Genomic DNA, 12666 nt, shown 5'->3' with positions numbered 1-12666 from the left:
AATGTTCTTAAAATAGGTGAAAATGTCATTTTTAACGAGTTTTGAAATTGAGAAATTTTCATTGGAAACACTATACTTTTTTGCTCTGTGAGTGGAGCGTTTTCCGCTCGTGGGTTTGTTATTAAATAATAATAATGATGACGGAACCCACGTTTTGCTACACATGATACATACAGCTATTAAAAATCCCGTTGTGGGATAAATCAGAATTTTCTCGGTATCTGCGTGTGTTGGGGACTGAATCAAGCGACACTTTCACTTGCAAACCTTGCATCCGCACCTATACCCTTATCCTCGACCACTGTGGTTGTCTAGTCTCACCGGTTTAATGGGATTTTATGCGAATATTTCAATCATGCTCATGAGGGAACGAAGATATTGGATGGAAATTCAAGATCGACGAAATTTCTGGTTTTAAACTGGTTGGTCTTGTGAGGTATGAGACAGGAAATGAGGTGAAATGGAAAAATCTTCTTTGAGATTGAAGTTGTTTATTTTCTCCACAACTTTGTGTATTCATGAAGACGTCAGGAGTGTTTTGGATTTTTTTTTGTGGAGGTGAAAGCAACAGAAGAGTGAATTTTCATTTTTACTTTCAAGAATTCTTGACAAAAGTTTCTAGTTTTCAGAGTTACGGATGTTGAGAAACTTATAGTTGTGGAAACATTGTACTGAGAATAAGGCTACTCAATTTTAGAGAAAAAAAAAACTGTAAAATCAGTACCAAAAATCTACTTATTTCAAGTAAGTGAAAAAGTTCTCAAATTAAGAACTGCTTCTAAATCAAATTCCTTAAATAATTATCCTTAAGGATATCCAAGGACTTCGTTCAAGTTACCAATCTTTTTTCCATCAAGATTTCACTTTTGTTAAAAATCTTACCCGCCCCATACTTTTTCGGGTTTTTCATTGTTGAATACATTTTTTCGGAAATTTCTTCAATGAATATTTAAAAAAATATTTTATTCAATTTCACACTTGACTTTCATTCGTCTAACCTCTAATGACCGTTGCCAGACGTCAGGAACGCGCGAATTCAAACCACCCAATATGGCCGTCGTACCAATCAAGCAGCTTTTAATTTGATTGCTTAAAATTACCTGTCCGGACACTTATGTTTTTTCATATCGCAAAAAACTAGAAAGTATAACGAACGAAGTCATATCCGATTATGTGTACGAGAAAACGTTTTAAGGCTATGGACTATTGAATAGAAGGTGGGAGTATGCATCTCTTATGGACGCAAATGGTAAATTTTTTTTTTTAATCTTTTTTTCGAAAAAATGTTCGGAAACTAAAGTTGATATTGTGCCTAAAAAATACTCTCGGTCTATTTTGTATCCTTAAGACTTAAGTTAAGAGGACAGGAGGATAAAAAAAAACTACCGAAATGCGGGTAAATCTGAGCTTCACAAATTCTCCTCGTTTGGTGAATTTCGAGGCTCAAAAGTTATTACCACTAAATCCTTAGCACCATGAAAGTGTTATGAAACAAGTTGAGGGTGGTCTGAGGAGAATAAATATTTTTAATAGATGATTTAAAATTCGAGGTGGTTAACAGGTCTGGGTGCCGCCATGATGTTTGGATACCCTCTCCCCGGACTCCACGGGACCTCCAAGATGGCGGCGCTCATAGGTGTCAGTCACCTCGTACTTTGAAACATTTTTAAAAATTATTCATCTTTGCCAGATCACTCTCAACTTGTTCCATAACACTTTCGTGGAGCTAAGGGTTTGGTGGTGATAACTTTTGAGCCTCCGAACTTACCAAACGAAGAGAATTTATGGCGCTCAGATTTGCTCGCATTTCGGTAGTTGTTTTTTACTCTCCTGCCCTCTTAGGAACTTCTTCGGAATTGAAAAGTTCTGAATTCCAGAACCACGAGTTTTTTCAATTAAGAGAAAACATGCCTTAATTTGAGTGCAATTATACACTGTTAAAAAATTGTGTGCGAATTTTCCGTGCCAAATTCCAGAAATTTTTATCGTGTTCAAGTTCCACTGAAATTTCAGGAACTCTTGACATTGAAAAATCAAATATTCCATTAATTTTCCGTTAAAATGATCTAAAAATCAATAAAATACTTGATTTTTCGGTTCAATTATTCTAATAAAATTCCCAAAAATCCGGGAAATTCAGGAAAAAATTTAAAAGTCATGTCATTTTGTTTCTGAATGTTCATGTTCCACTGAAAATTCAATAAAGTTGTGAAATGTCCGCACTCACTTCCACTTAAAACTCATGAATTACCTTGAATTCTACCTAAAACTAGAAATTTCATAACCGTTTTTCCCCTAAATCCGATTCAATGTCACTTTCATGAGAATTAGTATTGTATTTTCCATGAAATTTCAAAAAATGTCCAACAGTGTACTAGATTTAAGTAAAAGTTAGAATTTGACCGTCTTTTCTCTGATTTTTAGGAGGAATTTTCGTAAAATAACAACAGGGATCTGAAATTAAGACAATTTACAGGTAACTAGTAAAATTTTTAATACATTGACAATATTGTTTACAGAGATAAGGAATTTCACCTTCAATCTAGCACAAATTCTTAGAACATTGGCGGATAGAAGGACTGGTATTCCGTGGAAATTTGAATTCAATTTGCATTCTAGAGTGTTCATTACATCAATGAAATATCATGTAGATTACATTGCAGATATATTGAAAACTAAGAACTTTAAAAAAACGTGGCCAGATATTTCTTTTAATAAAAAAACAGATATCTCTTTTATAGTCCATAACATTTCGTACTGCAAACGATTATGACATTTTTTTCCAAATGCCTCCGCGCGGAGCTGTTTGCGAAACAACGCGAAGTTGCAAGAGATTGTTCTCATAAAAATTTGCGTATTCGTTCATCATAAAAAAACCTCCAGTTCACTTTTAAAAATAAATTGGAAATTTTATGAAGTTGTTTGCTAGATCGTTGCCAGCTAATTGTTCGAAGTATTAGAGATGAATTTCTTCGTTCATTTATTCTTTTCCAAATAGAAGCATTGTGTTAGCAAAATTGCCATATTCTCTAATGTTGTCTGGCAATAATGTAGAATGTTATAAAACATGAAGAAATTATGTTTTTAGGGTATGACTATATATATAGGTGCGCATATCCGCAGGTTGATGAATTTTTAAAAAGGGAATAATAATACCAAAAACTTTCATGTGAGTTTTAATACTTTCAATTTTCGGGGAATTATTCCTAATATGTAGCAACTCTCCATCCTTTCTTATAATAGGGGAGGATGGGGCAAAACGGTCCCCCTTCAATCGTCAATATTTTCCGATTCAATAATCCGATTGGGATGAGTTAGAGCTCGTTTTGAAGAATGAAAAATTATCTTCAAAATGAAGTTGAAACTGGGAATTTTCACAATGATTCACAAGTTATTGACAACTGAAGGGGGGCCGTTTTGCCCCACCCTCCCCTATATTTCATCAATTGTGCGTAAAGTGAAATTTTACGCATGCTCCGCGTGCGCAAAATCCCACTTTTGACACATTGTGATGAAAAATAGGGTTCGAAACTCGTGGAAAAAGTGTTCTTTGACACTTGGGAGGGTAATCAGAAAACACTTGTACGCACTCGTATATCGAAATATACTATTATGAGTTGGAATCACATCTTCATACGAATCTGCTCACATATTTGTAGATTTCAAATTTCATCGGATTTTCGTTGCAAAAGTTAACTTACCAACGCAGCCATCCCCTAAGGACCTTCAGCCAGGGAATGTTGAATGCGGAGTGGATCTTTCATTTGAGAATTCCATGGAATATTCGGCTTGAAAGGAGGAGGATCGAAGTTGAAATCTCGAAATATCCAAAAAAAAATTTCGAAAAAAGTCGAAAAAGTTGAAAAACTTCAACAATTTTAAAGTCAATCTTTTTTTTTTTTTGAAAAGCATATACAATTTTCAGATGAATATTGTATGAAAAACTAATGTGATGAAAATTTGAGCGTGTGAATTGTATCATGCTAGAGAGTGTACCACAGCCCGCTTACATTTTCATATTTTAAATTTTGTTTTGAACTATAATTTGCAATGAATATTCAAAAACAGCCTCAAAAATCTTCGAAGCAATATTCTATAGACAGACTTGATGGAATCATTCATAATATGAGCAAAGGTTGGAGTGGAGTGTTACACGGAGAGAATATAAAGTTTGAAAATTACAATGTGAACATAGTAATCGAGGATCATACCGAATCAACTGTAAGGGGAGATTACTGTGAGTTTTAAAAGTCGTGGGTTATTGGAGTGAGACTTTTCATACGTTGAAGATCTATTATATAGATCTGAAAACGAGTAATTAGTGCAAACAAAAATTTTTTTTTATTGTTCGTTTACCCGAAAATGCTAAAAATGCTAAAAACAGTCCAGGGCCTTCAATTTTTGAGCTACAAAAGATTTTTTTTTTCAAAATTTTCGAAAAAATGTGTGGAACAACAATTACGAGCCAGTTTTTTGGAATTCGACTCCTATACAGCTGATTTCGGTTGTTTTTCATATAAAAAAATTCACTATTCGTGTAAAAAAATACAAAAAAAAGCAAATTTAGCCATGTAAGAGGTGAATTAAAAAAAACTAACTCGTAATTGTTATTCCACATATTTTTCCGAAAGTTTTGAAAAAAAAACATTCGTAGCTCGAAAATTGGACGCCCTGGACTGTTTTTGGCATTTTAAGCGTTTTCGGGCAAACGAACAATAGAAAAAAAATTTTTTCGCACTAATTCTTCGTTTTCAGATCTATATAATCGATCTTCAACGTATGAAAAGTCTCACTCCAATAACCCACGACTTTTAAAACTTACAGTAGTTTCCCCTTAAAATTTAATTCATCCTAACCGAAGTTTTACTCGTGTTAAATAGAATTTTACTTTTATTCTACCACTTTCTAGTACACCAACCCGTAATTTTTACCCTGTTCAACCGTAAAAAAATTTAATATTTTTTCCGTATAAATTCTGGCGATAGGTCTTTTCGTTTTGGAGTCACGAGATTTTCGCAAATTCATATATAATCCATAATGTTTACTACCTCAAAATAGTATGACCATTATAATACTATTCATTAAAATTTTTTATTATTTCTTGAAAAAGTTTCTAGTTTAGTGGACGAAATAAATATTCCTCCTGCATTTTTTAATGAAAAGGCCTATTAGTATCACCCAGTTACACTGTTGTGTGAAATTTCGCGTTGATCTATCCGATAGTTTCCGAGATAAAGCCATTCATCTAAAAATCTTTTTTTTTTCACAATTGCCACATTGTTATTTCACTCTCGATTTCGCCATGGTAATGACTCAAAAGGTCATGTAACATAAGGATATGTTTTTTTACATAATCATTTTACAGAATATGGCAATGAAATTGATAAAAATAAACGGAAATGAAACCGAAATCACACGTCGAGTCACGGTCTGTCATTACGACTGATAAATGTATAGAAATTTTTATGATGTTTTTGAATTAAAAAAAAATGTTTACCATTTTCAATAAATCGATACATTCTCTCGATTCCGAACAACTAATATCCGGGTGGATTTCCTACACACACCGTGGCCTTTCATCTCGCCCACAGTCCCAGTAACTCAATATCCTTTCAATTCCTCTGAATCTATAATAAAAACTCTTCAAAAACTCACCGAAACCTCCAGGCGTTGGCCATTAATTTTCCAACAATCAGTTTCCACATCGGACGATTAAGAATTCTCGACGTTTGCGAATAAATATTGCGAAACAATCCACCAATTTATAACCCACTTTATTCCTCCGCCACGCAATTGTCCGAGTGCGTGAATTGACATAGAAATCCACTTCATCATTTGTTTGTAATTCTTGCTCTTCAACTTATACGTTCTTAATAAAGAATCATAATGAAGAAAATCATGTAATGAGTCATTTGAATTGATGGGTCCTTGAATCTTCACTTTTCCATTTTCCGGTTGTTAGAGAATCCGATTAGTCAATCCAAATCGCTGAGATAATGGAGACAAATTAATAAAAACGGAAGTTGTCTTCCCCAAGGATTATAGACTTCCGGAAACAGAGGTCAATTTTCCAATCACAACAGATGCAAATGAGAGTCATCCGATAGCGACGAATCATTCGCTCAATCAGAGAAAAAATTGGATGAATGAATCAAGAAGTTAGTGAATAATGAAATTCAATCGATTATCATCTAGATGAAAAAGAAAAATCAACGCTCCAGTTTGCGAGATTGTGAACGCGACAACGAAGAAAGGAATTGAAATGAAGGTGGGAAAAAAACACATCTATATACTCTGGCGCGCCGGTTCCATAATCAGAGCGACACCGGATGACGTAATCAACTTTGTAACCGTTTCTGGTCTCCGGGTTGAACACACGAGAGATGATAATTGAGAGAAAAAAAACGCGGCTCGTCCTCACGGTTTTTTCAGTCTATTTGAGAACTCTCTCAACCATGTACGAATCACGGAGACAAATATCACGAGAAACAGATGATGATGATGATGATGAAGATCAAACAACCGTTTGGTTTTCAAATCAGTGCTGATAACTTTGTGAGTTTGCAAAGATTGTGACGAAATTCTTATATTTCAGCGAATAGAAGTTTCGAAAAATCATCGATGTTCCAAAGCCTTGCAATTCCTTATTGTTATAATTACTGTTATATTCTTGCAATTATTCATTATGGACAAAAAGTCTATTGCTGATACATCGCATCGACCAATGCGAATGTGAACGCTTGTTTTCAAAATTATCTCCAAATCTGTGAAGAATAACTTGACCAGATGAACAAAGTTGGAAATCGGAAGACCATAGCTTCAATTCGATATCTGTTTCATTATTTTCCATTTATCCAGAACACTACGCTTGATACCAGAAGGGTCCAAGCTTCTCAATTTTGAAGATCTTTTAAAAACAAGCAGGGGTTGGAGCCTATACACTGAGAGAAATGTTCAGTAAAAATTACGGAACTCACAATTCACTCACCGATTACGGAATCGACTCAGAAAATTTAAGTGACGGTATCGTAATTTTTCACAGGAGATTCAGATAAAAATTACGGAACGCTCCAAAAAAAGTCCGTGACAGTTCCGTAAAATTCCCTATAACCACATTTCGCTCCGGAATTACGGAAAAGATACGTAATTTTTATTGAATATTTCTCTCCGTGAATCCGACAGGAGAGATGTGACCGTTACTTTTTGCGTTGTTAGTCTTTTTCTTTTTTTTATTTCTACTAACTCCATTGGTAGTAGGCTTCCGAATGGATCCGTAGCAATTCCCTCTCCTTGTGACAGACATAAAGCCGTGACTACATGCTACATTGTGTCGATAGAAAAATTTTCAACCCGTTAATGAAGTGAATTTATACAAAAGTTTAAATATCTCAGGAACCGCTTGACCGATTGCGCCCATCCAAAATAACAACCTTCAATATTATAAAAGCTATAATCATACCAAATTTCAACCTGATATCTTCATTTTTTCTCCACTTATCGTGCGTACAAGAATTTAAGAAAATGAGAGTTAGTCCACATTGAGATCTATGTAACAAAATTTAACAAAATTTCCAATTTTTTGCACTAATTAATATAAGTGAATTACAATTCAGTAGCGAAGTGGGAAAACGGTTCAAGACGACATATTTCCCAGTTGAGTTTTTTAGGAATATTTCCAAATCTAAGGGAAATAGCGAAATTTTCGCAATTACATTTGTTGTAGCATTCAATCGGTTCTACAAAAGAGGTTATAACAACAATTTTTCTATCTCCTTTAGATTCCGAGATATTCATTGAAAACTGGTCAATAGTCAAAATTGACTTGTACCATTTTATCACTTCGCTACTGAATTGAATGTTTTACCCTCTGATATCTAATTTGAACCATCGCATCACATTAAATTATGTTCACCTGAAGTTTTGCCCATTATTACATTATAAAACGATGCTATCGACTCTCCGAAATGAATGTACTGCTTCTAGGTGATTCCAACTTTGTACTTTAAATAATTCATTGCGACTGAGAAATGAATTAGGATTGGAGAATGATTATAACTTATAAATTATAAATGACTTATAAAAGTCTGATAACAAAATTGTTAGGCAACTATGCATGGGTTGCTTACCAATTTAGTTACCAGACCTTTTACTGAATGAAGTCTCCGGTCTTACTTATAACTTATAAATTTTATAACCCATTATGAATTAGCTCGTGCGCCAAAAATTTTGACTTGCCTCCGGATAATCAAAATGAATGAAAAATTTCGTTAATACACAGGAACCAATCACTACAATTTTATGTGATATGATGTTCATGCGGTTAAAAGTATCTCAACCATTTTTTCGAGGCAATTGACTTTACAAACTTCGCCGACCAAGATAATATGCGAAATCGATCCAGTATTTAACGAGACCCACTTTTCAGTGGGTCCAAGGCACATTTTTGGATGATGAAAGTCAACCATCTCCACAAGACCAACTTTTACATGGTGAAAGTGCACATTTACGAATCTCTCCCATAGCGCATGTATCGGTCTTTCATTAAGCCCTTCGGTATACAATGCGAAATAATATAATGTGGATAATTTTCATTATTCATATTATTGCGTAAAATTCGTAGAACCTATTCTTTGATTCACTGCAATGGTATTTATAATTTACCGTTGAGAATTCTCAATGTCACAAGAAGGTTTAGATTTCTGGGCGCCGAATTAATTTAGGATTATTTAACTTTATCGCATTGTGCAATCAACGTATCTTAATGTTTCACAACTTGAACAAATATGAGAATTAATCAACACCATTCTCTTAAAAATTTGGAAAGTGATTTGAAATTAGAGAAAGGGTTACACTGTTCAAAATTTTTAGCTGAAAATTCCAGTACATTTCTCGGAAATTTTTGTTAAGTGACAGTCCCATTAAAATTTCATGGAATTTCGTCATTGAAAATTCACAGTTTGATGACAAAAATGGAAACTGTTAATTTCATTGATAGAAATCAGAAAAATTCAGGTCAATATGTTCTTGAATTTCCGATTATTTGAAGATTCTGTGTAATTCGGTACTGAATATTCAAGGTTTGATTGAAAATTCAAATGGAATTAACCAAAATTATCGAACTAATTCTATCTTCACTCCTCCACAAAACGTCAGATATTGCATTTCTATTGGTTGACATTCACATGGGGTATTAATCAGCGAAACTTTACATTCAAGGCCACTCTCCTGAAAATTACCGCTAGCTGTCAATAAAACACCATTTTTTAACAGGGTGGAGAATTCACCAACAATGACACAAATAAAAATTATCATGAATTCCTAAGAAGAGAATTGACTAAATTTCCATTCATCAAAGTGATGAACCAAAATTAATGGAATATTTGACATTTCGGCTACTTCTTACCCAATCATCTCGACATTTTTTTAACAGGGTCGAGAATTAACCAACAATGACACAAATCAAAATTATCATGAATTCCGAAGAAAAGAATTGACTAAATTTCCATTCATCGAAGTGATGAACCAAAACCAATCGAATATTTGACATTTCGGCTACTTCTTACCCAATCATCTCAGAACTAATTGATTTTACGATGAGATCTTTATGTCTAAAAAAATTCCCCTCTGGAACAGTTCCCTTGATTGAAAAACATTGATTTACATTGATTTACATTAAATTTCATTGAGGGATGGGGGAAGAAATAATGAAATGTCAAATCCAACTAAAAATTCCATGGAATTCCAAATTTTTGAGCAGCAAAAAGACGAGAATTCTGTAACTCACTTAAATTTTTCCCTATGAATATTCAATACCAAGTTGTTCTAAATTTTTAACTAATGTAAAATTCAAGAAAATATTTACCTGAATTGTCCTGATTTCTATTAATTTTCATGGAATAATTGAACACAAATTCAGAGGCTTGATTGATTTTGTCATGAAATTGTGAAATTTCAATGCCGAAATGCCTTGGAATTTCACTGAAGCTGTCACTTCTAAAAAATTTCCAAAGAATGTATCGCCCATTAACAAGATGAGTTGCATCAATGCATGATAAATGATGAATGATCCAACATGAATTAACCAGTTATAATTCACTCAAAAAAGGAGACCCCTCGTTGTTCAACTAAGAATACTGAGGGTGTGAGTCAATGACGTCACGCACTATTGTTCAAGCGGCATAGTATGAACTCTCGAAAGGTGCATCGACACTTGAGCCCAACTCTTACCCAAGTAAAACTTCTAAATTGCCACAGTGATACTGACGACATTTTCCCCCAACAAAATCAAACCCCGACTTTATTATAACATCATCCAACAAAACGACTGCCCCCCCCCCACATCTCCTATAAACATAAATTCATTCCTATCCACTCCTACTCTATTCTGAAAATAAAAACCCTGGACTTTATCAAATATAATCCACCTCAGGATCCCATTCCATCCGCTAAGTGCAATGAAACCATAAAAAATACGACAGTCTTAGTAAAATGATAACTGTTCGAGAATATGCATTTAGAAAATTTTCTAGTCCTCAGCAAATGGAAACCGGAATCGTGAGAAGAACTCGCGAGGATCTTCATGGCGCCCGGAGGGCTCTACCTTTGCATTGTGCCCAGCAAAAAGGACTAAAACAATTCTTAACTTTCTGCAATGGCCCTCGAACCATCTCGAAGAGAGGACTCGAAAAAAAAAAATAGAAATAAAACAAAAGACATAAAACCCATGGGGGCTGTACACAAGGTACATGCAATCTATGGGCTAGTGGTAATATGCACGTCACGCCATCCTTTCCTGGGTGAATATATCGATGCTCACGTATCAACCGTCTCGTCCTATTCCTTCCACCTCCCTCTCACCACCCCTCAGTCACCGGATCCTTTTGTACCTAACCTTTCCACCTGTGGCTCTTTTTCATTTCCTCCTGTCTTCGACACGCTTGGAATCACAATTTTAACTTATAACCGACTATTAGAATCCCCTGATGTATTACTGTCTTCAGCGGCAATTTACTATTCGATGATTAGAAAATTGTTTAGAATTAAATAAAAAGTAAGAATGTTTCAATGGTAAATACTTTCCACTGAAATTAATCATTTAACTAGAGGATTTCGTTTTAACGGTAAATTAGGAAATCAACAACATTCATTTTATGGAATTCATTAATTCGGGTATTCGGGCCTTTTTATTATAACTAAATGTCAATGAAGCCGCGCGTGCAAAAGATCATCTCCTCACCCGGCATTAAAATCACCAAATGTCAGTAGAAATTTCCACTCTCAGACTCGTGTGTCAATCCATTACCTTAAGAACTGATGCTATCTCGACTGTTTTAATTAGTCATTCTCCCGATTTGAGTCCTTACAATGATTTCCCAAAATATGACTTACCTTTGATAAACTAGATATTCATGTCACTCGGCACAGAACAAAATGCAACGGTTTCTCCTTGTTAATCACACACAACAATCCAATTAATGAAGAAAAAAAATCCCATACACTAATACAATAATGTGCGGTCTCGACGCTCCACCGACTACTGACCGGTATATCCTCGACAGCTCCGGCGGTGTTACCTGCACGTAAAAAAAGGTGCGCGGTGGTGGGAAAAGAGCGGGAAAGCCTTTCAAACAGACCTCCAAAAATCACTGAATAATTAATGTCAAACGCACTTGACAAGAAACCATAAAACAATATAAATAATTCAACGTATGAAACTGGAACGAGTTGCTCTTCTTCCACGCATAGAAAGTGATTAATTTTTCATACAGGGGTATAAGATAAAGTCTGGAATTAGAGAATAACCCAAGAACTCGCGCACGCGCACAGCGTGTAGGGCTTGGTGGGAGTCATAACCGCCTTGAAAACCTGTTTAAAACAACTTTTAACAGCAGTTGCAGGTGGCAGCACTTGATCCAAAACAATTTTTCGGGGGACTCTGTCCCTTTTTCCCATTATGTTGCGCCGCGCGACGACCCTAGCTCATCCATGACCTCGAGAAAATATCGGACAGGTGTTTCCGGATGATGAGGCAGATCGATTTCAACGAAAAATATTTACCTTTGATCTTCTTTTTTTCGAAATATCATGGCCTTGAGTCTGTTTATAAATCATCTTAAAATAGATGTGACTATTATTACGAAAGAATTAATCATTATGTATTTGGGTAACAAACCTTTTATTGTGTATATATCTCCAATTTTTAAGGAATAATAAGTCCAAATCAGACAAAAAAACTTCGATTTTCAGGGGTTTTCGCATTAAACTTTGGATAGTTCTTTCCTGAAATTCAACAGTATTTCCTGTTATTTCACAAGATTATTTCGTTAAAGAGATAATAATAATGATAATAATAATAATAATAATGATCTAGAAGAATTTTTGAAAAATAATACACAATTTAAAGACCAGGATTGAACCTCTCAATCTAATCTTCTTTTTAAAAAAATCAATTATCCGGTCTTCCGTTTATTTACAATCCCTGTCGTCAGTTTAGAGATTTCATCCCAAAATTTTAATGATAAGAATTCCTGGCGCTAAGGATAATTCTAGTCAGCGTTGAGTATCCCTAAACATTCGAGATATATTTAAAGAATATTTTCATAATTAATGATTTTTCAACCGCTTCCCATTATCAAATAAAACGCTTTCCATAACTAATACCATTTA

The 12666-nt window shown here is 34.6% G+C and overlaps 1 protein-coding gene across 1 annotated transcript in view; it reads right to left on the bottom strand.

Moving 5' to 3' along the window:
* Window positions 1-11509, bottom strand: part of LOC107035954 (titin homolog) — a 45540-nt gene extending 34031 nt beyond the window's left edge. The window contains exon 1 of the mRNA XM_029125942.1: window positions 11389-11509. The gene's annotated coding sequence lies outside the window, so the exon portion shown is untranslated. The remainder of the gene's footprint in view (window positions 1-11388) is intronic.
* Window positions 11510-12666: the final 1157 nt, after the last annotated feature.

Source organism: Diachasma alloeum, unplaced genomic scaffold (genome assembly GCF_001412515.2).
Source record: "Diachasma alloeum isolate Michigan unplaced genomic scaffold, Dall2.0 Dall_scaffold_00203, whole genome shotgun sequence".
In the NCBI taxonomy this organism is placed as follows: Eukaryota; Metazoa; Arthropoda; class Insecta; order Hymenoptera; family Braconidae; genus Diachasma; species Diachasma alloeum.
Note: the sequence above shows the minus strand (reverse complement) of the source record. Positions and strands in the feature narration are given on the sequence as shown.